General features: G+C 37.4%; 1 protein-coding gene across 1 annotated transcript in view; it reads right to left on the reverse strand.

Annotated features, from left to right (window-relative positions):
• Positions 1 to 27,529, reverse strand: part of LOC124165208 — a 500,277-nt gene that overhangs the window by 302,657 nt on the left and 170,091 nt on the right. The window contains exon 4 of the mRNA XM_046542490.1: positions 10,744 to 10,805. The gene's annotated coding sequence lies outside the window, so the exon portion shown is untranslated. The remainder of the gene's footprint in view (positions 1 to 10,743; positions 10,806 to 27,529) is intronic.

Here is a 27,529-nt window from a genome sequence, read left to right on the forward strand (position 1 = left end):
ATAATTACTATAAGTATTGATCTCGGATGGCCCACGACTGAAACAGTGCACTCAGGAACCGCTGATCCGTAGTGTCACGAGATAAATTTCTCGGTTATTATGTCGGGGATGTGATTGGCCACAAGTTCGTCTCCCGCAACAAAATCGCATTAGCGGCGGGAGGAAGGCGCGGGCCCACGGGGGAAACGATGCGGCGAGACCCGCGGGCACAAATTTCGTTTCGCCCTCTCACGCAACTTCCTCCATCCCCCTCCCTCCCTCCAAGTCCCTTTGATGATGAGCCCCTCAGTGGTTCCGAGTGAAAGCGCGTGGGGTGGGGGTGGAGACGTGCGTGAGATGAGCAAAAGGCCTCTCCGCAATCAATATCGATTAGTGCAGATCGGGGGAGAGGGAGGTGGGGCGGAGGGTTGTACTCTCGCAGACGGATGCTCAAGAATACGGGGGCGCTGCGTAACTTTCATCATGACCAGAAAAAATTATTCTGGGAATATCACAGAAATGGACGCTGTTAGGTGTAAAATTTTTCTGATATTAATAAAGAAAACGGTTAACGTCTTGCAAAAGGATTGAAAGTTAAAAAAATAGCCTTAATGAAGGTTATGCGTGAATTCTATGTGTAAACTTAGTGAACACAAAGTTTTATTTTGCTGCTACAGTCATATTATACGATAAAAGTGGTTTTTACGATAAAAGGGCACATGAAGAATGTAAATGAATTTAAACCTACGTAACCACCTACAACAGCTTATAGGTCATACAAGAGTTAAGTACATATGAGATAATAAATGTACTCAATCAGTCTCTGGGAAGGGGCAAGTGACTGGCAATAGCCTCAGCATCAAACGTAAGATATTTATTTTTCATAATTAAAGTTTATAATTTTCATTAAATTTAAACAATTGTAGCAAAACAGCATTTTATGGCATTAATGTAATATTTTATACCCACATTATATTCTCATCCCGTCGTCTACTCGACAACTATTGTACCTCAGCACGCTGGGTACGTCTGACGATAGCTCCTGTCATACGCATTTTGTCACGGTACTTGGCGAAAATTCGGGTTTCGAACGGTAACGAACGATTTTTCGATTTCATAGAAATGAAATGTAAGCAATATACATAAAATGCATTATAAATGCATCTAATATCGGACTTAAATTTGATAGGAGATTTGAGATAGGATGGCTTGACATCCTACTACGTATTTTATTACGAAATGGGGAGTTATGATAGTATTCTACCGATTAAGGTATGTTTCCATGAAGTATTAATGAATGATCTGGGAGCCTCCCTTTCCTACCAGCGCTTCCCTCTTCAATTCACTGTAAGACCAACTCCCTTTCATGCTATCTAAAAATCCTATTCTTTTCCTTCATCTCCCTCGTTTACCTAACATTCTACCCTCTAACACCGTTTTCAACATTCCCTCCCCGCTAAATATTTGCTTCATCCATACATTCTTTCTCCTCCGTATCTCATCTAAAAGCTGCCTCTCCTCACCCATCATGTCCAGCACTTCGTAGTTCCTCCTTCTCTTTGTCCATTTCACCTTCTCCATTCTTCTCCATGCCCACATCTCAAAATCCTCCAATCTTCTCTCGTAAATGGGGAGGAACGGCATAAATTGTGTCACTGGAAGATAACTAAATAGCCCGTTGAGCAATGTATGGCTATCCTAAGTGCACGATAGTAAAATCGAGGAGATGTACAAAGTAAAGAAGCGGAACGAATGAGTAAAAATTGAAATTCTTACGGTGACCCTACGAGAAGTATTCTTTCACCTCGGCTATCAATCATCAGCTAACGAACTACTCCCACGGCTCATTCACATCACCCTCCGACAAGTTATTTACCCGCCTCACTCGCCCACTGCCTCCGCGAGAAAAAGGACGAGAGGAATGTTACGCCCACGCATAAAGCTGGAAGTTTACCCTCTAACCTTACCAAGCAGCCCAAAAGGATAATTAATTTCCGGATCCGAGGACGCTTTGCAAACAAAATTCATCCGTTCATCTTATTCGTTTTAAGAATGCTGGGCTCGTAAGTTTTTCGAGAATAAAATAAAATAATGCACTGAATGCCAATTTGCTGCAATTATTAATACTTCCAGCTGTAGTCGGTTAGAAATTACCCTTAAAACATTAAGCTCGAAATTTGATATAAGCAATTTGCGGAGACGTTATTCCTTTAAATACCACACATCTTCAGCCAAATGGATTTTTTTTGTATACCATGGAGTTTGCATAAACTTGAGGTAATCAAGCATTTGAATATAATTCACGATCTCATTGTGCACTGAATTTTAACAACCTGTTTCAGGGAGCAAGTATGTGCTTTACGATGGTATATCTTGTTGATAAAACTTACAAAAACGGGAATAACCATCTTAGTAATTTTAATCATACTAGATTGCAATTCGCTACATAAAAGTATATTATAATTTGGTTGATTATTTTTTACTAATTATAAATATAATAAATATTAAAACCTGAAAATATGTGGCTATCAAACCATTATAATAACGCTCTTTCAATTTCTAATAGAAAACGGTTCTGGGTTAACGCAACGAAAATAGCGCCACATAATTCGTACAATTATAATCCAACGCACTCGCAAAATGTTAATCTAATCTTTATGCAAAATAACAACTGATACAGTCCACTTATCCAAGAAAATCAAGGCAAGATCTAGAATTAAAATTTACCGGGAATAATTAGGAAAATATAAAAAACGGCAATTTCTTGGGTTAATAGAAAGAACAAATCGACCTTCTTGTTGAATCAGAAAGAGTGGCTGGTGAAACATGCGTGGGAACTTAAGGCGAGTAGGAATTGTAATCTTAAGAAAAAGAAAGGAAATGAAAAATGTAAGGATTTTCTGTCGGGTTAGCAAGCGGGTCAGAATTTCGATTGATACTGACATGACGATGGTCGAGTCGTTCAATGCCCTCAGGGCAGGCCTCGACCATCGAAATGTCGGCAAAAAATGATATCCTGACTGTAATACAAATCGAACAGCTAATTAAAGAAATCATGCGCAGGGAAAACTTTTATTATTATTACGCAGGGAAATATTTTATATTTCCTGACCTATGAAAACCATCCATAGATTTTTCAAGTTGAAAATGTTTTCAGGTAAATAAATTATCCAAAATTCTAGCATTTATTCCGCGTGCTGGTATAGTGACTACGCATGTATACTGCCTGCTAATCAAACTAATGGACAACCTGAGATAATATTGCCCATTTCCGATTGCTAGCATTCTATATAATGACAGATTTTCCCTATGATTGCCAATCGACAATTTCATCGACAGAGGCTGATTACTAGTTCCTACGTTTTTCCGTCTTTAAATGGAAAATGAGAATTCCAAAGCAATAAAGAAAACGCATAATTTTTTTGCGATACGAACAAATAAATAAATGATATTTACTCGTAAATAATGGAGAAAAATATGTAAAATTAAATTCCATAAAGGAGCAGCTACCCTGAAAGAGAGAGAGAGAGACATACCACTCTTAACCTTTGACCTCAGGATCCTTCTGGACAAGGTCGCCACCAATCGCTTGTCAAGGGAGTAGGACGGGAAAGGGAAAAGCGGAATTCTTGCCTCCCACGCACCCCATGGGAATGTCCGTTTGCTAGTGGCCACTCCCTCGATCATCCCATCGCACATGTCGAGCGAAGTGTCCGGGGAAAAAAAAAGAAACTTGCCGATTGGATGAAATGGAATGCTTTCGGACAAAGGAAAACCTGAACTGTCAAACTTACTGTCGATGGATACATGAGGACCTTGGCTCGAAGGCGCAAGAAAGAAGCTAGGAAGGGACTCTTTTACTTCTGTCGATTGGAATGAAATGCCTTGTTGACGCAGAGAACATCCAGAGAAAGAGGGAAGGTTAGAAGGATACTCACAGCGTGATTGCGTTAAATCATTTGACGTTTCCATTAGACCTTAGAATAGAGAATATAGTCAAGTTCGTCAATTATTAGATTGGCCACGATAAAGCGACTATATTTATACATTTGTATTTAAATTGATTTTTAGACTTCCATTTAGGCTCAATTATCAACCCGCCAGCATCATAAAATTGAGCCCTTGTATTAAAAAATATGTATGAGTATGTGCTCTCTATAAATAAGAATATTTAATGCATCAAAAACATTAAATAATAATTAATTTTAGTTTATAAAAATTCAGTGCAATTGTTTCTTTAAAGGTAATCTCAAATCTTGTATCTTTAAAGCAGCTAGGAAAATAAAATTGGAAGAAAGCGTTTACAGCTAGTCCTTCGACTTCTTCGAGGGCTTGTAGTTCATGTGAGATTTTATGGTTCCAGGATTACTTCATCGAAAGTAATAAATGCTAATCAGCCAAAATGATCAATTCGAAGCGTACTTACGTATATTTTCTAAATTGGAGACACGTAATGCAAGGATAAAAATAAATGAGCGTTGTTTCACTTCACAAAGCTTTTCGGGGACGAAAAGAGAGGAAAAAAAGGATATTGGTGGGAACTAACTGATTGGACGCATGTTGCAGACGATTTCTCCTCGAGGACCGTGAAAAAAAGGAAATTGCGACGTTAGAAATGACGGTCTCTCTGATAAAAAGGAAGCCTTAGGAAGTTATTCCCTCAGTGAGAGAAAAATTACCTCAAATTTTTTTTATCCATTATTGGGCTTGGCAGAAAATTCCAAAAGTCATCGACCGAAAAGGGACCACGACAAAATGGATGCGTAATTGAGAGAAAAGAAATCTCCAGAGGAAACGAATGAATACTTTCGTAAGCCCGAATGTATTCCAATGATTCCCATTGGAATTATTACGAGGATTTCTTACTCGCATAGCAATGCAATTTTGTCTACCAGCATTCGGTCCAATCCATCGCACGTGCTACCATTATCTATCCACATATACCGTGTTATTTCGAGCCCAACACAGCCTTGAGATGATATTGGAAATGAATTTTCCAAACTTTGGAAAGTTAAATTTCCACGTTTACAAACCCACTCAAGGTACTATCCTGCCCATAATTAGGGCTAGAAAAAACTTTAACTTATGCTAACATTACTACAGCACAAGTCATTTTAAGATTAATAAGTGAAAAAAATGTTTTCACGATTCTTGAAAAATTATTTGCTGGAAATACATTTATATAATTTTTATTTTTTATCTTCATTCACCTGAATTTTATGCAGCAGCATTTTTTTCAGTCATCCTCAACCAAAAATAACAAAATAAGTTTATTTAATCGATGTATTAAGATTTTTACCCTACATCTATGATCAACTTTTTTGTAAAAATATGCCACACATATAAGGAATAGATGTATCATGCACCATATCATTTCTGCAAAAAAATGGGCTAAAGGATTGTGAAGCAGGATTGCATTAGAATGCCAACCAAATTCATAAGTCTGCCTTAGTTAAATGCCGTTAAAAGTTATTTAAGGGAGATACCAAGGATGTTACTCGATGCGAGCGAAGGGGACCAAGCTACCGATGTTTTCAATCCGATGGCCAAGGCACACAATAGCGTTATAATATCGATTTAGTAAACATTTTTTATAGATAAATTTGATCGTACCGTATCGTATCGTATAGTAAGTCTAGGCTGACTACTGTAAAAGTAACTGAAAATTATGAATAAAATAAATAGATAAACGTTTAATATACTCTTGTGTATCCAGAAAATGACCTGCTTTAGTTGATCTCAGGTGTAATAAGAAAGTAGCAATTAATGCGGTTTCTATTGAAAATAAATTGCAGTGGATAAAAATATGTTAGCCTTCTTCAACTTGTCTTTACCGAACGTAAAGTTTAAAAAAGTGACGAAAAATAAATATTTACGGCATTAATGTTTACTCCTCTCTATGATTTTTGAACAAAGTTTAGGCAGAACAATTTTTTATGTTAACGTGAGAAGTGGATAATCTTACAATTAGTGCAGAAATGCTGGACCACTACTCGGCTTTCATATTGGACACATTCAAGTATCCCTAGACCCATAGTTCACACAAATTATTTAAAACATAAGTCACAAAAAGTAATGAAAATACCAACAGCGCCAGTGGAAAATTTTCACTCACAAATAGAGCATGTATTATTTATCACTCACAAATCAAACGTTTTTACGCAAAAATATTTGTTGGGTGTGGTATTGCAGTAGCCTTTCCTTTTCTCTATACCACCCAGTCCATTAGGTTTTTATTCTAAGAGTCTTTAACACTCTGCTCCACGAACTTGCACTTTCCAAACTTGCAAATAGTTTTCAGCGTGTCAATATCCTAATATTAATGAAAAGACACTGAGATATCTCCTACTTCATGTCTCAAGATTGGAAAGATAATTCAATACCATGAGGAAACAACTGGAATTTCGGATAAGTAACGGACCATGAGAGGACCCCCTCACGTCACCACACATACTCGCTGAGTTTGGTGTCTGTGCCTGCTAATCTCCAAGTTCCCTTTAACTCGGCAAGGTAATGTCTATTATTGGAACTCACGGATGATATCGTGGTCAGGACATTTTCGTAGTTGGCCAAATACTGCCTGTGACCACATTCTATCATAACTTTTCTAATTACACGACAGATACTATCAGCCACTTCATTCGTTTGTAATGACCGAGAAGCGAACTCAACTCTCCGCTAACTCCCTTCACGTGCTGCACGTAAAGCGTTAACTTGGGGTCACTTTACGGCTGGCCAGTCACCAAAATATGCTTCTTTCTGACTCGCGAGATATTGCTCATAGTAGGAAAATGCATATTTTTTCTTTATATCTACAATAATGCTTCGCTGCAGAGAATATTTATTTTAGGTATAATGATCACTGATTACCACAGATATCATATATTCATGAAATCAAGGTACGTAAAACTTTAATTCGCAAGGAAGCATAAAAGGTTAAGGACGAGACATATATATTACGTGAGATTCGAATGTAAAAAATACACTGGAGGTAATATATAGAGATGGAGAAGAATGGAGAAGGTGAAATGGACGGAGAGGAAAAGTAACGACGAAGTGCTGGATATGGTTGGCGATGAGAGGCAGCTTTTAGATGAGATACGGAGGAGACAGAATGTATGGATGGAGCGAATACTTAGCGGGGAGGGGATGCTGAAAATGGTGTTAGAGGGTAGAATGTTAGTTAACGAGGGAGGGGAAGGAAGAGAATAGGATTTTAGATAGATTGAAAGGGAGTAGGCCTTACAGTGAATTGAAGAAGGCAGTGTTGGAAGGAAAGGGAGACTCCCAGATGACTTCTGTAGTACTCTATGGAAACCTACCTTAATCGGTAGAATACTATAATAATAATAATTATATATATAGTTTTCTTGCGTTTTCAAAAGATTTAATCTCAATTCGAAAATTTCTGTCCGCAGCAGACTGCGCCCGCTCACCGTCAATATCAGAGCCTAAGTCCGTCCGAGTTGCTTTTTTTTTGAGTAGTCAAAAAGGTGGTAGCTTACACGTTCTAAAGCATCCCTATTCCTGCCCCGCACGAATTAAAGTCAAACGACATATACAGCCGCCACCAGAATATTTTTATCCCCTTGGCAAAGAAAAGAAGATACCACGTCAAGATATATTTTATTTAGTTGCGGGCGAAAGAAATATTCGGGCAAGACGCGGTCATGCCCAAAATTGTAGCATGAGGCAATGTGGCATAATATGGGTGAACGCTAATAGTTGACTTAAGGCAAGTGAACTTTTTTCAACGGCATATGACACCTTTCACAGAAAAGAATTGCTGATAGACAACGATTATTTAAATAAAGATACACGATATGACAAGGCTGCATGTATGGAATAGTGCACGAGAATAAATGTTAAAAACAGCACGTAAGTACCTATGTATATTTATTAATTGAGTAAAACTATAGCTATTCAAAATATTATACCATTAGGCTTATGCGCAGTAAGACGAATATCTCTATTCTTTCAACTTCCAAATAAAATAGTTTTTACTTCCTGATCAAGAACTATGAAGTAAACAATTAACGAAAACCGGAGTGCTGAGAAGTTTCAATTTCCTTTCAAATAAAGATGAATTCAGAAGAAATCAGACTAAAATATTACTCTGAATTCTGGAGAAATAGTAGATTATTTATTAAACACCTCGTCCTTGTCATAGAGCACTAAGAAATTGAAAGATTTTCCGCACAATTTTCCGCACATTTATAAAACAGGTTTTCCGCGTTTCTCATTTGCCCAAGATAATGGTTACTCCAAACTGATTACATAAAAACCACCCTTATTGTTACTAATCTTCATTTCTATCTTATGCTGATTATTCACAATGAACAATAACTTCACAGTAGGCCAATAAATATAAATGTATTTAGGGTTGAACGAATTGCTAAATCAAAAATATTCTACGCATCTATTTGCAGTCCTCCTATGAAAAAGAGCTTTTATATTTCTTATGATCTGAGGATACCCTTTTTTTTTAGATGAAATCAAGTCCCGCTATTAGCATCACATTTGTTCTTCAACGAATGAAACACATACATTTCGAAATTGAAACAGAAACTTGTACTGGGGAACCAATAGCGCTCAAAACGTTCAAAGCGGCGCCCGTGATGGAGCGTACACAAAATTTGATTGCTATCTTCTATTCTCATGATCCACCTTTTGAAATTCAACTCCATTGAGACGTGGCCGAGTTTACAAAAGCAGGACGTAATTTGGAGCATATATCAATCCAATTTCACAGTGAATGATGCAAGCCAGGGAAAATAGAACTTAGGACAGAGGCATTTGAAATGAATTAAGGTAGAGCAAATACTATACTAGTAAAACGTATTAAAAAAACAATTCTCATTATATTAAATGAAACAGTGATAAACCGCTGATTGAATTATCACTGATTCAATTCAAAATTTCTCGATTTGCAGCGATCGAGAGAGCTGACATGAAAAAGTAAGGTTTTTAAAAACTTTTTAGCAGTCAGAAAAAATCTTCGAACCAGCAAATAAATAATAGAGCAAAGTAAAATTTCAAAGGGTTAAGACTCAATTTTAAAATAAATAATTCTGATGATAATTCTCCTAAAAATATTATAATCAGATTTAATTCCATAAAGTGTTTGCCATTTAAACGAGAAATAATACTTTTTGTGTAAGGTCAGGGGTTTTTACTCTTTCCAAAAGAGCGTCATCCGCACAAACCTATCTAACCTATTTATATTAATTTGATCATTATTATACATTTATATATCAATGGAAAAAAGGACGACTGATGGGTAAATCACCAGAATGCCTTTATGGTTGAATGGCAGAATGTGCCTTTATAGGTGGAAACAACTCCTTCAGTAGAAAATTCAAATACTGACAATGAGCAACTTCTTTGAAATTAATGGCCTTGCTTTTAAATGTAATTCTAACTCATGCATTAATTATATTAATGTAGAATATTTTTTAAACTAATTTATGGCCACAAAAAGTTTACGGCACTATGATTAAAAGTAAAAGAATAAAGAGCATTTATACGGAAGAGGTAGAAAAAATGGCAAGGCTAATATTTCTCGAATAGGGGAGTTTCCTCCATAAAAGAAAACGAAAGGCATTGATTGCGATTCCTTACCCACCATTAGTGTATTCATAATATATATATATATATATATATATAAAGTCTTGAGGAAAGCGCCGTTATTTATATATATATATATATATATATATATATATATATATATATATATATATATATATATATATATATATATATTCATATATAAAACCAAATAATTTGTATTTATACGGTTTAGACGAATGGCAAGGGCCAATTTTATCCTCATTTGAAAAAGACCAGATTGGCGCCCATGCGATGTCACTGAACGTGACGTCGCAGGGACCTAGTTTCTATACAAGTAGATAGGAGTTTTACATCGTCTGAGGTTACCAATGCATGCATGAGACACAGAGCTCAGGGAATCATGTCTTAATAATCACCTATTAAAACTGGCTAGGGTCGGAAAATTTTCCTCGTTTGATAAGGTATTAATAATCCTTATTTAAGCCAAGCGCTACCAGCTAGCATGGTACTCTTCTACCTGTTAGCATCCTGCGTCGTATCAGCGCTCAGAGCCTCGCCCCAAGGTCATCTCACTTGTGGCAGCGGGAACCAGAACGACGTCACACGGAGTTTTCCCGGCATTAATACTTAGCCGTCGCGTTTTCGCGCGCTTGAAAATTTTCACTTTTCATTTAATCGCGGATAATAGATATCCTTATTTAAAAATCTAAAAGCGTGAAATACGTACTCCAGGAGCAATAATCTTTCGATTTAGGCAATAAAAAAATAATAGGAAACCACTCTATTACTCACGCTGCATAAGTTGGTGTAATGGTTTACGGTATTCTGATATTAAAGATGTGTTTGTTTAGACAAAAATTCATCAAGAACTTCAATTTTCAGCAAATATTTTAAGAGTATAAAAATTGTATTGTTAACATAATCAAACCAAAATATTTAGCACAGGAGATAAATAACCTCCATTACTCATTGCAAAAAAAAAGTCTTGACTGGATGGGACCCATTAGCTGTATTAAACCGAATGATATCCTCATGAAATATTTGAATTTCAGCCTTAATTTACGTGATAGCACGTCCTACTAAACATATGAGAGACAAGGAAAATTATGAATTTTTTTCCAGCGCGATATGGCGTGATGTTACACTTCCCAAAGTAACAATAAAATGTGGAAATTAAATATGAGTTCAGCTTACCATTAGTGGCATAATGAACTTTGACACACGGGGCCGGGTGACCGTTCCTTCTCCGATGATCCCTGAAAGAGATAATAAGTCACGGTAATTAACACATCTAGGTACATAATCAGATGAGAATAGTAGGATGCACATTGCACAAAGAACAGTGGGGACGGTATGTAACTCTATTAAATACTTCTGGCCTATCTAATACCGGTTACCGATTCTCCACAAAATACCAAACGAAGGAAATGCTGCAACATCTTACATTATGAACATACCAAAAAATATTTAAATAGTTGGCAAACTTTTTATTTTGAAAATATAAACCACCTAAGCTGCCACAAAATACCAATAGAAATATCCCATGCAAGATGGTGTTCATTGCATGATAAGATAAGCCTGGAATTTTGTTGATTTTGTACACTATCAATCGACGTAGGCATTTATATTTTTTAAAGATTGAATTTGGTTAAAAAATAAAAACTTCCGGCTGATTTGATTTTACAAATTTTCGAACCCGTTTCGATTCCATTCCAAAATTATCGAGGAAATCGGCTTTCGCTGAATTCGAAATGGAAATTACTGTTTCGCACAACACCAATTTCACGCAATCTAGTTTCCGCCAAATGACCTCAGGTTATCCATTGGCATTTCAAAATGAAAAAAACTGCCTCTTTCCCACTCTTATTATCGGTTTATGGCTCGCGAAGTCATGATGAATGTCACCTACACATTTTTTCGAGAGGAGGAAACGGTTATGATAGCGACAGCCATTTGCATCGCTGCTCCATTCACCTCGGGCACTTGAGCCGGCATTTCACCGCATACGTCAGGAATGCACACACACGAACGCTTGCTCGTTCAATTGCTCGGATACAAGCGTACATCAACATTAAGGGCCGCCATCCATTATGACGGGGAAACTTTCCCCCCTCCGGCTAAATGCTCAACGGGAGTCCCAGCCAAGCGAAGGAATTAAGGCACGCATCAAGCAACACGAGTTCGATTATTCGATTGTAACAGTCTCCCGATGAATAGCAACGGCCCTTGAGCACGTAGCGATACCATTCCAAAGGGCGTGAGGACGATGAAGTCCTTCTACTCCGCTCAACAGGTGCTGCCAACGTAAATATTTGAAAATAAACTGTGTGTGAGAGGGAAATTGAGAAGTGAACCGCAAACATCTTTTAAGTGCTCTTAGAGGGTTGGATATATAGATATCTGCTGGTTGGATGCGGTGGGGCTTGCGGGTGGGATATTGCCCCCAACGCGACCGCAGCGGCGAGAGAGGGAGAGAGTCACTGGCACCCGCCACGCTTGGCACCCGGCCAAGCCGAAGAAGTATACGCGATCGAGCCCGCCAAGATGATTCGAGGATAATGTCACGGATGCTTCAGCACGTTCGCTCTGGATGGATTGGATTCAAACCGCGGCTTAAACGGCGGAATCATCAGGTCCTTTTCCGAAACACAAACTGAGAATACGTGCTTTGAAAATTTCTCACAAAGATTCACAGTAATTGCCATGACATGATAGTTCTTCGATTTTACTTTTGGCTAGGCTAGAAGCGACCTAACTTTACTCTTTACATGCAGCATACTTACATTTAGCTGATAGTAGTAATATTGGTACCTATATCTATTGTTGCTAGATATAATTTTATCGTGTTATACTCATTAGGCATAGTTGATGTTTTTGTACCTCGTGAAGGCATTCCCTTTTTGGCAAACTCTTATGTCTTCGTGAGAAAATATTACCCTGGATAGGAAATTTAACCACGGACCTATAGCTTTCTTGGCCACTGCGCAGGCTAATACACTATACAAGCTATTTAAGACCCACGAAAAATTTACCGAAATTTAACGGTGCCATATGATAGCCCTTTGCGGCACATCAAGGATGCTAACGCGTGATTGTATGGACTTCCAAGAATTCACTACCATAGGGTGAACCCCATTCCATCGCCAACGCTGCTCTTGGCGGTAAAAGTGGTATATATCAACTCCTCATGAATGGCGATGAAATTCTCCATGAAATGGCCATGAGAAAATATTATTCTGGAATGGGAATCGAGCCACGGACTTTTGGCTTTGCGGGCTTCTGCGTAGGCCACTACGAATTCAAGTTCTTCAATTTAGTAAATAATAATATTTTTTCTAAAGATAATTAATGAGAATTTCACCGCTGTTCACGCGGGACATTTCAAATAAACCACATCTGACAAAGATGTTTCGATTCAAACCGTAGATCGACCAAATACAAAGAGTGATCTGTGAGGATTTGAAGAGCCCTGATGATAATGCATGGCGCGCGCCAGAATGTAGCACACACAAATAGTGTGAGCAATATCATAAAGTTCTATATTATTCTTGAAAAATTAAGTTTTAATATCGTTCTCAGAAAAGTTGGTCCTTGTGCACATAAGCGATATGATGATAGAGACTCAGCTATTAAATAGTTAGAGGAACTATTGCTATTAGGTAAATCCTGATAATTTGGAAGCCGATCCGCAATAGCGGCAACCGCAATTGGATAGGAGTAAAAATTTACTCTAGTTTCAAGAGGATACCAGGCGACACCTCATGGTTCCTATCTCACTTAATGTATTTAGACACTAGCGATTAGAAAACATTCCCTCAATCCTTCGATTTTACTTTTGGCTAGACTAGTAGCGACTTAACTTTACTCTTTACATATAGCATACGTACACATTGCCGATAGTAGTAAGCTTGGTGCCTATAGCTATTGTTGCTAAATATAATTTTATCGTATTTTACTCATTAGGTATAGTTGATGTTTTTCATACCTTTTGAAGGCATTCCCAAACTCTTATAGTGTGTCTTCGGAAGGACGAATACAAATGTTGGTTTCATTGAGTTTTTTTTGTGTCCTATGAAGTATCGAATACATATGATTGTTCTATTTGACATTTGCAATCACATTGAAATACTTTGCCCGACTAACCTTCATCAGGTACCAATACGCATTGATAGAATCATCACTAGATGATAATCATGCGTCAAAACTACCATTTAAAATTGATTTAAGAGGAAAATATAATTGAAATTGAACTTCTCCGAAACCGAGATATATCCTTATCGAGCTGCAAAACCCATACTTTTAGACGGGGGACGAAGAGGAAAGCATACAAATTAGGTGACAAAATAATTATTTTAAGCATGATGAATGTTAAAAAATATAATTATTAAATTTCTTAGCATTCATTATAGCAATGAGAAGGCTGTTATGAGGCGTTTATAATGCTTTGCAGTTAAATCATTAAGGCATTTCAGTAAGTGCAATTAAGGGGTGCTTTTAAACCCACTAGGCGCTTCAGTTCCCTCACAAAGCTTACTGAAACGAGTTTAATATGCTTACATAGCCGGGCAAGGCATTTCAATGTGACTGCAATTGTCTAATAGAACAATCATATGTATTCGATACTTCGATAGGACACAAAAAACCTCAATGAAACCAACATTTGTATTCGGCCTACCGAACACACGTAATAAGAGTTCGGGAATACCTTCAAGATGTACATAAAAATCAACTTTGCCTAATGAGGAAAACACGATAAAATTATATCTAGCAGCAATAGATATAGGCACCAATCTTTCTGAGTAGTTCTAAGGTATGTAATTGTAGATTTTCCCGTTTGCCTCAACAAATAGTAAAGCTGGAGGAACCTTTAGGTCCTATCTGAATATGATAATAGAGACAAACTTTTCCAAAGTCAACCCTTTGTATTGAGCAAAATTTCTTCAAGAAACGAGTAGTACTTATCCATCAATTATGAAAACAAAACCCATATAGCTGGAATAAAAACCTGCTCTCTTGCTGCATTTTCTGGCTAAATTTCACGGAAATGAAAAAATTATCTTATAAATGATTTAAGGGTCTTATAAAGCGATAAGATCATAATATACGAGAAAGTAAAGTGTGTGCAGTAAAACAGCAGCAGAATAAAACTACGGGTATGCCATGGTTCTCGTACGCTGGCCTGAGATGGGGGCGAAGTGAAAGAGTCTCTATGAATTTCATCTTGAAATGGCTGGTTATTTGAGCAGCTTAGGATATACCTAAGTGTGTCATATCCTCAACTATTCTTATAAATGGATAATGCAATGAGAAGGGGATATCTGCTACACTCTTGATCGTAATTTACTGTCTTTAATTGCTCCTACATCATAAACTTCATCTCTCCGACGAGTACAAGCCGAAATAGAGGTAATATCTCAATTCCCCTCATTAGCTAACATACTTTAACGAGATGAAAGGTAAGAAGCAACTTTCAAAAAATTAAAAATTTGAAACTTTGCTATCTTTTGCTTAATAAATACACAACTCCATTTCCAAATACTGACGAAACATGACAAATGCTACCTTAAGTATCACGGGCACGGAAATAAACTGCTGCCTTAAATTTAAGGATTCTATAATTCTTATTGAGTAACTTATGGAAGCAGGAGATATAATGCGAAAATAAATATGATCCAATCAAGTAAAACCCAAAAATGCTGGGTAGTCATTTATCATTCCGTACTGATGTTCCTCTTGACCTCAGCGTGAGAAGGGAGCTGTTCAAATGACGATTCAATAGCTAAATCTACTCTCTCGGGCGTAAAATGATAACCGAGGAAATCTGAAACCCATAATTGTGGGCCATCTCGCTTATCAAATCATTCAAGACCAATAGGTTGCATTGGCAGTGATTCGCCTTCCAGCCCGAAATCATCATACTGAAAAAATAAAACCGAGAAAAGCAACAAAAGACTAACAAGACCAACACAAATTCGTAAAATGCCATCAATTTTAAGATAGAAATATACTTTGCGAGGAAATAAAAATATACGTGTATTTACAGTATCTACAATGTATTTACAGTCATCCTCCTCATAATGATATTTATATAATACGTTCCCTAAAACTGAGACATTAAAAAGTAAAATGAGAAAAAAGGAGATTTAAAGAGCATTATGATTACTTATGCAAAAAATGCTTTTTCGCATACTACATCTGTAACTATTTAAAAAAAGTTTACGAAAATATATAACTTGATAAATTAATCATCTACCACCTAGACCACCATAGTGCTTGTGAGGCACGGAAACACACTGCCAAGCACAGTGTGAGTAAACTGGAGCTCCTTCCTCGAATTAATTAATAATAAGTAAATAAACAAACATCGATCCATGGACACATTCAATGGTTGAGGCGCCTTTCTCATGGCCAGCCGAAAAATAGAATAATGACTTGTGCTACACCCACCCTTCGGGCACGTACGAAAAGTTATATTATTTTTCTCTTCGCCCCGCCAGCCTTTTTGATGCGAAGCGAAATGGACGTCCACTCGACAATCCCCAGAACAATGATAATGATATTACGGAGCGGAGGGAAGAGGGATGAATGAAAGTGGGAAGAGGAATAAAGCGGAGAGGGAAGGTGGAAAACGAGAGAGGGAGAGGAGACAGAGGAGACGTGGGCGTCAGACGAGGAGAACGAAGGGGAGACAGACCCTGCGGCCGTGGAATTTTATTAAACAATTCCAGGAAAAGGGACGGCTGAGGAGAGTGGATGTTGGAGCGGTGGCGGGAGCGATTCCTGGAGGGTGGGACCCGCACATGGAGGGGAGGGAGTCCGCAGAGAATCAGAGCGGGCGAGTTTTAGATTTTCACGGTCCGGGTGGATGGATGGGTATTGGAAGCAGGGGGGTGGAAGACCACGTTGGGAGGAGATGGTGGGGAAGAGAATGGGATTGACGGGGAGGTCTGCGATGTGAATAATCGGGCTGAGTGGAAGGCTAAAAAGCCCACCAACACGAGCGATGGGAAGAGGCGAGACTTTTTGGAAGTGTGGGGGGTTAGGTTGGAGTCCTCTATAACGGACGGCGCGCCGCCGGCGTGGGTATTATTTTTTGTCGCGGTAAAGGGCAGGTCGATATGTTACCGGTAAATCAGCATATCGAGTTTTCAGGGGTGACTACCGAAAAATAAAGCGTAAGAATGCCAGTTGACGAATTAAGGAACAGTACGATAACAGTGAGAGAATGAACACCAAAACGGGATCAGTGATAATTAAAAAGCGACACATTTTCTGGAAAAGCGAGTATTGAAATGAATAGATGATGATAAAGGAAAGAAAGAGTAGATGAACATACAAAAAATCACCAAGGCCAACTAGAGTTCTTGAAATCATTAGAAAGAACATGTATTTTAAAGGGTGATGATGAAAAATTACCGGAATTCGGAATTATTGTACACTAGGAAAGAAAACCGAAGACGAAGCAAGATGAGATCTTAGAATTTTATTCCTGATATTGAAACACGTCTGAGAAAGAAATATGATGCATAATGGAGGCAGGCTTTCCTAAATCAAGTCCTGTTGAGGGCATTTATAGCAAGTTCGAATATTTGTAGAAGGATTTAACTAAATTCTAAAAATATGCCGCGAATGAAATTAGTCTAATTTTATCCTGAAAAATACTCATCGTGAAGGAAAAGAGCAGAATTACACGTCAAAACATCATATCTTCCCTATGATGTACCCGAAAACCCAAAGATTCTTAAAATTGAGGATTTTGCCATTCAAGACTTCATTTAATAGGCGCGTTTCTCGCGTTTAAAGATTGCGTTCATAAAAGTGAACAAAAGCACTTTTTTAGGAATCAATTCTTGCTCCATCGTAGGCGCTAAAGCATATGATCACCATTTTTAAGTTTTCACTTCATTTATTGCTTTTACAGGACCACTCGATGTGACGCGAGGATGCCAAAATAAGAGCAAGTTTTCCATCCGAGAAAAATAACGAATTTTAACTCCGGGAATACATGGCATATTTTCCCTTCGATAAAGAAGCAATGCAGCAAAACGTGACGAAGGGAATGAACAATGGACACCTCAATCACAAATACAGGATCCAAAATATCGGCGAGCACTTCATTAAATTCGTACCATTCGATAGACAAAAAAAAAATCCTATCAGCCGTTATTTCAACTTACCCTATTGAATCAGACCATTGTGAATACAAATATCGACGTGAGATTCTACCGCAAAAAAGAAATGAAATCAGGTCAGGAACGTTGGAGATATATCTGTGTTCCTCAAGGGTTCGGTCATGGTCTTCGAACGTGTGAGGGTGGAATATTTATTTCCGATGGACTGAAAGAGAAACCTAGTTTCGGACGCAAAAGGGAGGACGAAGAGTGAGAACAGCACCCAAGGGGAAGGCGAGGGACGGTGCGTGGGCGGGCGTATGCGGGAGACGCAAAAGGATTGATTGCGATGGATGAGAGGAAAGCAGAGGGTAGCAAAAGGGATATAATAAGATAGATACACACACACTCCCCACCCGTGCCGCTACTCCACCCGCGATCCAATAGTCGATAAAATTTCGTCGTATCGACGTCATCAAGGAAATATCCCATGCCATGAATCTCTCATGAGGACAAATGGAGCACGGCGTTCACGGCTACGTGTACGATGTGAAATCTTTATTTCTGTTTAGGAATAATTACCGAACGGGAAGGTCGTTGACAAAATAGTTTCTTTCCTCTGGGTGTTTTAAACTATTTTTATGCTCTCAACTTCATTACGTTTGTCCAGAGAAATCAATTATTCTCCGCCAAATGTCCAAGATTAATCCCCAATAATCATCGTATGAATTAAACAATGCATTCGGCTTACGCTATTCCCATTATCGGCCTTATCAGATATCCCTTGTGGTAGCTGATAAGACCGATCGTGAGTTAATTATAAAGTTATCGCATCATCGCCCACAGTTTATAATTGAGGATTTTTTTTAAACATGAGTCGGTTCTTATGCTGAAAAACTTTAAGAGTATTTGTAGTACGGTACTAGATATAATTTTGAATGTGCCAAGAAAACTAAATTTATGACCATGATATGAGACCGTTCACAAGGACTACCGAAATCTCGGCACCCCTTATTCCAAAGTAAAATTATTGGTTTTCCATCTTGAGTGGCTACTGTTCTTATTTCCTCTGGTTAAAATAACCTCTAAAAATTCGATAGGTGACAAGGGCAGCCAATGCATTGCGTAAAATTACGATAGAGAGACGCTACTCTATTTTAGATTAATTAGGTGTTATCATTGTTTTCTAGGAAAATAAAGACCAATCACCTTAAATTTCTCCTTTCAACATGTGCGTTCAGAATTCATGGGTGGCATGCAAAACACGTTTAACTCCATACACAAAGATTGAAGCTGAAAGTTTTCCGCGCTTCGTTTTATTTATATATACGCAAAGAATAGGGTTGTATTGAAGCTGTCAACGTTAGAACGGCACGTGACATCTAATGATATGTAGTTGGGCGTAGAAAAACTATTTAATTAAATAAATAATAGGCAGCATAAGGATCAATTTAAAAGTATCGAGTAATAAAAAGTATAATTTGAAATCCAACGTGTGGTTATGTGATGTTGCGTTGGCATGTATAGCAATTAATTCCGACCAAATGACAATATACTCCGCATAAAACTTAAAGGAAGATTCAAATCCATCGTTTCAGAGGTATCGCTACCGACATGCGTAGTTGTCTATCAAACCTAAAGATACTGACCACGTTGTAAGCCAATGATGCGGAGGGTACAACTACGCCAAAAGAAATTTTAGATTTGCTTTAAATAAAAAAAAATATTTATATTAGATTCGATAAATCTGCAACGCATTAACGCTAATTTAATTCACTGGAAATACTGGGAGAATACTTCAATCCACCTGCTAACATTACTAAATTGCATAATATATTTATATTCAGCGAGGGGCGGTACGACGAATTTTTATTTGAGAGTAGCACTATGTACAAAAAAAGCCATACAAGAGGGTGTAAAACCTTGGAAATTGTTCGAGAACGGGTTCGCACAATATTGAATACAACTGTTGACAAGTTTTGCAGTATTTAGGCACAGACTACCTCAAAGAAAATCCACAAAATTATGGCCGATGAATTCGTAAGGAATATGAGAGTCATGGATTCACATCTCTATGAGAATTTCCTAAGCGGGAAAATTAGAGCGGTTGATATAGTTACAACGTGATGGGAGCTATGACAGGTAAGAATAGGCGGAGGATATGCTCGGTCCGTGGACTGAATCTCATATCGGCCCACTCGCAAACAAAGCGTGATTATACCAGTCATCATATCTGATGATTCAATGGAACCGACCACAAATTTCGTAGAAAGATAAAGCAAATTGCCATTACGATGTCCACCGTAGCTCCTGAGCACCATTTGAGTAGCTCATTTACATTTTCCAATTCAAACTAAATCGGCCATCGGCCAAAAAGTATCTTCTTGTTTTGGCGAATAATAAATAATAATAAAGCTCTTAAAATTTCAGGAAAGCTTCCAATAAGATATGTATTATTAAAATTCAATAAAACACATAAATATGATTAATTTTTAACTTCCATCGAGTTTCCTGGAGTAAGTTTTGACAAACCCGATACATTTCTTATATCAGTTCTCCTCATCCAAATAACGCACACGGGCATATTTTGTCGTGTTTATTCGCACGAGAGGATTGTATGGCTTATATTTCATCCACTAGCCGCTTTTTGGGGTTTTCAGTTTACAGCCAATTTTAAAAGAAACAAATTTTATAATGTCAATTCGAATATGAAGAAATTTTATCGATTGGCTCGCTTGAAACACGATTTAACCCAGCCAATTCAAGGCGAAGGAATAAATTAGAGGAGAGACCTAGTGCAGATTCTCCCACAATAGGAACACTGATCCATAGGTACGACTCCACTGGTTAAAATATTCATTTTTAATACTCGAATGAAAGGTAGAATTAAATTAGGATTATTCAATCTTTTCACCTTCCAATTTTCATTATTCTCACGACATTCCAACTCTATTTGGGAGAGATTGATGATGGAATTTTGAAAATGTAATGCATCGTCATAGCTTACTTGCATATCACTAGCTATGTTGCAAAATAAGATAGAAGTAGAATCACTTAGTAAGTTTTATACGTTAGTTTTATAGCTTCACTTAGTCACAGGTATATACTCTCATTCGAAATAGTCCGATGTCATCTTTAAAGTAGTCAAAAAGAATATTTTCTACTTAATTAAGAACGTAAACGGGAAAATTAAAAAAGCAGTGAAGAAAATGGATGAAGTGAGTAGGTACAACAGATATTGTGGAAAGATAATAGCAACGTTGTATCATTTAACTCATAAGAAAACTAATCTAGTTTCTCTCATACAATAAAAGAGATGTCAAAATGAGAAATTTAAAGAGTATGTATCTCATGAAATCCATTTAAACTTTAACTTCTCATAACTCTCTAACCCAGATATGAGTTTTCTTGTGCTCGAGCGAGTGCACCCGAAATTTTTCATCTCAAAAGTTATCCAAGGTTAGGCCTAAAAGTTGGGCAATAGTCTTGAGGCAAATACTGCAAAGCTAAATTATTTACCTACATAATGGGAAAAAGCCATTTTCGATGAACTCAGGATCTCAGCTCAGCCAATGAAACAGCAGCACTGTACGGTTAGTATCGAAAGCGGTTTTTCATTATACATGTTTCCTTCACTTGGCAAATTAAGTATCAGCATAAAAGGCTTAATTGAAAAAAGTACGCAGGGGGAAATTACCCAAGTGAAATACAAAATGAAAAAAATTAAAGGCAATCCGCAGCAACCATAAATTACTGAGTGCGAGTAGGTGTAGGTTAGAGGAAGCGTATAAAGAATATCGACTCCATAAAAACTCGTTAATGTCGTCCCAATTATATTCCAGCAGCTGAAAAGAGTAATTACAGAATTCATTTTTTGTCCAGGCTCCGAAATCACTTTAGGGAAAGATTAGACTTGTATCGCCTGAGGGCCGCAAAAAAACACGCTGATCTGCTGCTGATCCAAGTGGTGACCCCATCTGACCCATCCTTCCCAAACCGAATGCGGGCAAATTCACGGCAATGATAAACATTAATGAGCTGTTCGCTCGAACGGTTACGACTGCTAAAATGTAAGCATGCCCGGAATTATCAATAAATCATGCTACCGTGGATAACGATTTACAAAGGGATTTACAAGGGTAGCTGGAAATGATATATGGTGTTCAGCTGAAGGGAAAGAAATTTAAATTGAAAAAGAGAAGGTCGCGTTCTCATTATCAACGCAAATGCGTGATAACGCACGTCCGATTCCAAATATGAGATTACATTTGAGCAATATCGGCGTTCCGTAGCTACGATAATGGATGCGTCACATTAGTCAATGCGGGAACTATAAAGCGATAGCAAATTATTTTATCTAGGAATTTGTCATATTATCCACGATTCACAAAAATCGTTAATATTTCCGGGACTATTGTATAATATCAGATAACTCTACTATCGATAGAAGATGATACTAAAATCACAATGTCACGTTAAAACATGATATCCCTTTTCCTCATCTAAATTATCACTTCATTCATCGGTGTACGCGAACTAAAATGTCTTTCCCTAAAGGTGAAAAAATTATTTCTTCTTCTATATTTTCTCAGCAAAAGTAGTCCAACAGATGTAGACTGTGTACTGATTGATTTATCTACTTCACCTACTGAAATGAAATTTGGTTTGGTAAATAAAGAACATAATATATCCTTTAATGAACTGCCTTTCCGTTTAGATCACAAATGACATTAAAAAGGGATTGCCAGCCATGCAGTACTAATTACTACGACCAATTATGATAAATGCCCTTAGATTATTAAAAAAACATTCGATACTAATTATCGCATTGTACAGTTATCGTAACAGTATGTTACTGATTATTGCTTGAATATGTCCTAAATTATATCTTTCCCTAGATGCCACGAAGGTTAAACATATACGTAGAAGATATTTACGCTTATATTGGAAAATAAAATCCATTTGTTTGTATATTTTGGATGCTGGATAATATTTGGTGCCAAAATTGACAAACAAAAAATGGGAAAGGTAGCATGAAAAATGTCGAAGAATGACTGCCACAGCTGCTCTACAGAAATTCAAACAGCTAGTCGAGTATACCCATGCAAAAGGTCGTGAGAGCAGACTTATTTAGATACGTAGTTTCGATGACGTGAAAATATGCGGGTGCACATTTAAATTTAATATGCTGATTACGATGCAACTGTTGAATCAAAAACACCCGCAAAAATGCATACATAATTTAACCAATCGATTCTTTCCGGAAAAATGTCAGATTCTAAATATTGAAACTGACACCATGAAAAGTCTCTCTTCATTTAAGGGGATATTTCACGAGGTGGAGTAGGTAATCTGATTAATGCCCGAGCTACCGAAAATAACATTACATGAGCAGTATGATGATATGTCAAAACCCTCGTGAAATAGAATTCGCTCTTTGCATGTTTATGCATGTTTGGCTGCTCAACTGGTAAATAATTTTTAAAGCAAGGCATGGTGATTAACATAATAAATAGACTACGAATTTATACTTTTGCATTGACAGTACGCCCGGAACGGTGAATTAAATCTCCACGGGAAGTTTAAAACTGACATACATGCATGCGATAGGTAAAAGAGAAAAATATCATTTCATGGGGGTAACGATTCAGCTGAAAGCGAAGCCTTTAGATTTAAAACTGCCCGATTGCTGAAAATGAAACAAATGTCGGAAACGTATGACAGGAGAAATATTAATGCGAAATCAACATATCATGCTCCATAATGCAAATTAAAAATTACTGGAAGGTTTGGCCTACACTTCTATGATATATTCAAGTGAGTTACAACACTTAATAAATTCTAGTTAAACTAGATTTTTTGGATACGGGGGCGTTTGTCACATCCTTGAAAATAAAATACTCTTATGCCACAAAAATGTTGTTAACATTTTATTAAGTACCAGTATGTGCTGTACAAAAAACCGTAGGGTATTTCATAATTCAAAGGCATCATTGGAAAAAATGAAAGGTGTATAGATGAGAAAGGGAAGAAAGTGCTTCAAAAAACAACGAGGAAATATTTACGACCCGGACCAGGGAAATAAATAATAAGGGATAGCGAAAGAAAACATCCCCACCAAAACACTTAAAACAGTAATATCGAGGCAAGTTGAGGTATAATCAAGGATGCTCTCCAAGCTAACGATCTCAAAAAATATGAATGATTTCCCGATGAAATGTCTTTTAACGGTACTTATTTATAATAAAAAATACTTGGAACCACAACTGATATAAAAAGTTTCTCTCAGTAAAGAAAATGGAAGATCAGAAAGTATAGCCAGGAATTCTTGGAATAAAAGCGTCCAACGACGAGAAAGCTCTGAAAATTGCGACGTAAGAAGATGAATGTATTTCGACCACGACAGAGAAAAGTGGAGTGTTTCGGGGAAATTATCTTTCAAAAAGCATTTCCATTCACAAATTTTATTTTTTTGTCGAAACAGAATGCAAAAGATGAATGATATTGAATAAAAATGAACTAAACTTTATGATATATGCATAATTTTATTCTAAGAAATAGTAGCTACAATGATTTTAAGCTCTCATTAAGCATTAAAAAGTAAAATAAGCAAAAATTAATCACGAATAATAAATATAAGCGTAGGACATTGTAAATAGCGAAGACCTTCAGTCATAATAATATTAAATTCGTAGCGTATCGGTTCTTAAATAGATGGTACTTGCCTTTGGCAACCAAGTAAATTTCTATTGGTTTTTAGTTTCTAAGAACAAATTGTGCACTAAAGTGATATTACTTATCACTTAATACTTCGTTATACAGAACACTTACTATATAAATGTAAATGAAAATTGCGGAAAGAGAAATTCATTATTTCTTTTCCATGTTGCAAGAACCGAGCGATTGTGAATCTAGTAGGTAATACAACACCTTTTTCAGTCTACTTTGTTAAAATATTTAGGTGACTTAAACATTGATTCATGACAAAAATGTAAATGTGACCTATATTATATTCTCCGACCTATAAAATTTCTGTAAAAAGAAAACCTCATAAATCAATACATAATTGACGATCATAAACACGCATGGTTTACATTCGGCATTATATTCAACTGGGGTAAATAGTACCGAATTTATTTCATGTGCCACGTCATGAATTATACACTATCTTGCCTACATTCTCGGGATAATTGAAAAGATAACCATGGGCAAATTGCATAATTCGATTGCATTGTTGACAATGAATAGGTGACACGGCATTCAAGAAATAACGAATTTATTAACTTATCGACGAATTAATCTATAATTATGAACCAAGTAATTTTATTAGCCAGAGCTTTAAGTAAGAATCTTTGCTGTTTCAACTTCATTGGAAAATATATGATTAAAATCAGGGCATAGCACAGAAGTAGTTTACGATAATAATAAGTTTTTGAGGTATACAAATTAAAAAGTTGCTAGTAGTTGAAAGAACAAACATTGGGCTAAAAATTCTTATTTTGCGAAATACGCTCTGAAATTAACTTAGTTACGTATAAATCCAAAACTGACTCATCACAATTTCCCTCATGATGATAAACGAGCGACTTACAAATTAAGGTTTCTTCAATCAAAATCACGCAAGATTAGAATTAGGGATTATGCCCCTAAGAAATAAGCCGAGCAATTACCGATTTACTAACCTTGCTGGCGATATTGCTCGCAAATATTTTCTACTACTCAGATAAACAAACATGCGAGAGGATTACCATCTCTTCGGAAAATTGTTCTGAGCATTAACTTCATTCGCAAAAACTAGATGTCCGCAGCGAGTATTTTCCACAGCGACAAAAATATTTTTTTTAACCAAAGGGTTTCGCTTCAAATTTGTCACTAAACAGCTTCTCCGTATAAAATATGGAAATTTGGTCTACATGCGGAGAATCATGCTATTCACCTCCGAAACAAGCCCGCAATGCTTCTTTTTTACAATGAAACGAAGGGAGGAACATGAATACTTTTTCATGGGATGAATGTTTCCAGTTTTTTTACGTGATGCATAACTGAAAGCGATAGTTGGGAGGGATATACGCATGTCGAACACAAAAAAAACACGTAAACAATGCTTCGGCCGTCCCTCGAGAACGCATTCATGCTGTCAGAATTGGAACAAAGCCCTAGAAAGTCGACGACTACGATGGAAACACACTCCCCTACCCTTCCCTCTCTTTCTCTCTCCAACTGTTTCGTAACTCCACACGAGTCGCCGCACTCGAACGCGAGTGCTAAGCAATAAGCAAATGAGTAATATGCCAGTGGTAACATAACAAATTTTTTAGTTTGCGGATGAATGTTAAGGGCAAACATTTAGAATATGGCGTAAAAGCTTTACGCTATATCATTACACAAACAAGGGAGCTACCGAAATTAAATGCCATTATAGCTACCAATACCACTTGTGCAGTTTTGATATCCTGTTCATAAACACATTTATTTTTATGACGAGTGCATAGAAGTCATTTATTTAAGAATGATACCTGGAAAAGCTTCTTCACTCTGATTACGATCTGCTTCTCCTAGGAAGTACTTCAAATGCTTTCACTTTTAAAATGTACCAATGAAACGATCACTTTAACTTCAGGCAAACACATTCATTGCGAAATATATTGCAAAAGGAGCATCGAATTTCAAAATATTTCAGCCAGCAAATAAGGGAATTAGCAATTAGATTTTGCCGTATTATCTAGATAGCACACTAAAGACGACCATTACTACGTAAATTTGAAATTAAAGTTTGTAGAACTCACAGCCGACTCAAATTTGTAATACAATCATGTTGGCATCCAGCCATATCAACTAGCCGATCAAGGAATTCAAGACGGTAATATAATTCGAATTCTATCGACGGCACCAAAAGCACAACGTCATCGTGTCGTATCGCACGAAAAAATCTGGTTTCGGGCCATCCTCAATACGCATAGGGATGGCTAAGCGCCAATGGAGGAGGCGTGGGACCCACAGTACATCCTCCCAGCTTCATGGCAAAGAGCATTTGGAAACAAAACACTGCAAATCGGATGGCGTCTTTGGGTCTTTCTTGGGAGGGCCGGGCGTGCGGAAACGGCGGTTAAAGGAGTGATTTACCACTCCGGTGGCGAAAATTCCCATTTCTGGTCCCCAAGCAAGAGGAATGGAGAAGCAAGCGCCCGGCATTGTGTGTTTTAACCGGAGAGGATTTAGAAATGGCGAGGAGACGGAAGAAAACGTCGCGACGCGGGTCGTGGGAAATCCCAAGTTATCCGTTCTATATTTTTCGCAGTTTGCGATGCAGGTGGAGGGATCTGGAGCAGCAAGTTTCCTCGTTCGCAAACGGAGAGAATACTGGGTCTGCGGATTTATTCGGAGTAAAATTCGCTCTTGGTATAACGCCTCGCAATAAAATTTTATGGGCAAAAAAAAAGATTAGAACATAATAACACAAACAGGGGCGTCGACTTATAAAAAATATTGGGCGGGCCCATATCGGGGGTCTTGCCCCGGGAAGAGGTTAAATTCAAAGTGTGTCGCAGCACCGTAACACTATCATAATTCACACCACTTGTTTTCAGCTAACCTGTTTACTGGCTTATAATTATTTGTTTTAACACATTGTTGAATGTATTTTAAAAGGTAACTATCGTCAAGCATGGGAAATAAAAAATACCAATATATTTTTGTCATTTCACAAAATATAATATAGCTTAATTATTATCTTGAATTATTGAGGGGGCTCCGCCCCCCCGAAAGAAACTTCGAGGGGGCTCGGGCCCCCTCAGGCCCCATGGAGTCGGCGCCACTGAACACAAAAGAATACCGAAACCACGAAATACCGAAAACATGAAAGAATACCC

Source organism: Ischnura elegans, chromosome 1 (assembly GCF_921293095.1).
Source record: "Ischnura elegans chromosome 1, ioIscEleg1.1, whole genome shotgun sequence".
In the NCBI taxonomy this organism is placed as follows: domain Eukaryota; kingdom Metazoa; phylum Arthropoda; class Insecta; order Odonata; family Coenagrionidae; genus Ischnura; species Ischnura elegans.